The sequence below is a fragment of the Muntiacus reevesi genome, chromosome 14, assembly GCF_963930625.1.
Source record: "Muntiacus reevesi chromosome 14, mMunRee1.1, whole genome shotgun sequence".
In the NCBI taxonomy this organism is placed as follows: Eukaryota; Metazoa; Chordata; class Mammalia; order Artiodactyla; family Cervidae; genus Muntiacus; species Muntiacus reevesi.
In genome coordinates, this window is record NC_089262.1 from 4,338,199 (window position 1) to 4,339,508 (window position 1,310).

The 1,310-nt window shown below is 46.8% G+C and overlaps 1 non-coding gene across 1 annotated transcript; it reads right to left on the minus strand.

Moving 5' to 3' along the window:
- Positions 1-766: 766 nt before the first annotated feature.
- On the minus strand, positions 767-838 carry TRNAC-GCA (transfer RNA cysteine (anticodon GCA)). Its single transcript has one exon. It is a non-coding gene; the product is annotated as a tRNA-Cys (tRNA).
- Between the last annotated feature and the right edge of the window lie 472 nt (positions 839-1,310).

Genomic DNA, 1,310 nt, shown 5'->3' on the forward strand with positions numbered 1-1,310 from the left:
AAGACAGTTTGGTCATTTCTTGGAAAACGAAACAAGCTCTTACCACATGATCCAGCAATCATGATCCTTGGTATTTACAGAAATGAACTGAAAACTTATGTCCACAAAAACCCTGCATACCCATGATTATAGCAGCTTTATTCATAATTGCCAAAACTTAGAAGCAAGCAAGATGTCTTTCAGGGAATGGATAAATAAACTGTATTGCATCCAGATAATAAAACTTCACTCAGCACTAGAAGAAATAAGCTCTCAAGACACAAAAAGACACAGAGGAAACTTAAATGCATATGGTTCAGTGAGAAGACTCCATCTGAAAGGTCACACACTGTATGCTTCCAACTCTGTGACATTCTGGCAAAGGCAAACTATGGAAACAGCTAAAAGACCGGTGGTTGCCAAGGTTTGGGAGGAGGGGGGGATGAGAGCTAGCACAGAGGGTTTGTAGGGCAGCGAAATGATCCTGCACAACGCTGTGACTGTGGAGGCGTGTCACTGAATGCTTGTCTAAACCTGTGGGACGTACTGCCCTGAGAGTGAGCCCTAGCGCAAACTATGGGCTCTGCGTGACAATTACGGTCAATGTGGGTTCATCAGCTGTAACAGATGTACCAGCTGGTGTGGGGTGTTGGCAATGGGGGAGGTGGAGGTTTAGTCGCTAAGTCATGTCCGACTCTTGTGACCTTGTGGACTGTAGCCTGCCAGGCTCCTCTGTTTTCCAGGCAAGAATACTGGGGTAGGTCGCCATTTCCTTCTCCAGGAGGTCTTCCCTACCCAGGGATCGAACCTGGGTCTCCTGCAGTGCAGGCAGACACTTTACCCTCTGAGCCACCAGGGAAGCTACTGGGGAACGCACGCAGGGAAGGCCTGTGTGGGGGACGGGGGCATAGTGGGACCTTCTGGGCCTTGCCCTTAATTTCACTCTGAGCCCAAAGCGCTCTAAAAAATAGTCTGTTAAAAAATAAGAGCGAGAACAATCATACAACGATACAGCCATAGCATCAGCTACTACTTAGCGAGGAATTACTACTTGCCAGGCATGCACAGTTCCTAAATGTGTGATCTTGATCGAGTAATTCAACCTTCCTGAACCTTAGCTTGTCCATCTGTACAATGGGGCAATAACAATCACTCTACTTCATTGGATTGTTTTGAAGATCCAATGAAGTCATTGTTGTTCAGCCTCTAAGTCATGTCCGACCCTTTCGACCCCATGGACTGCAGCGTGCCAGACTTCCCTGTCTTTCACTACATCCCAGAGTTTTCTCACATTCACATCCATTGAGTTGGTGATACTATCTAACCATCTC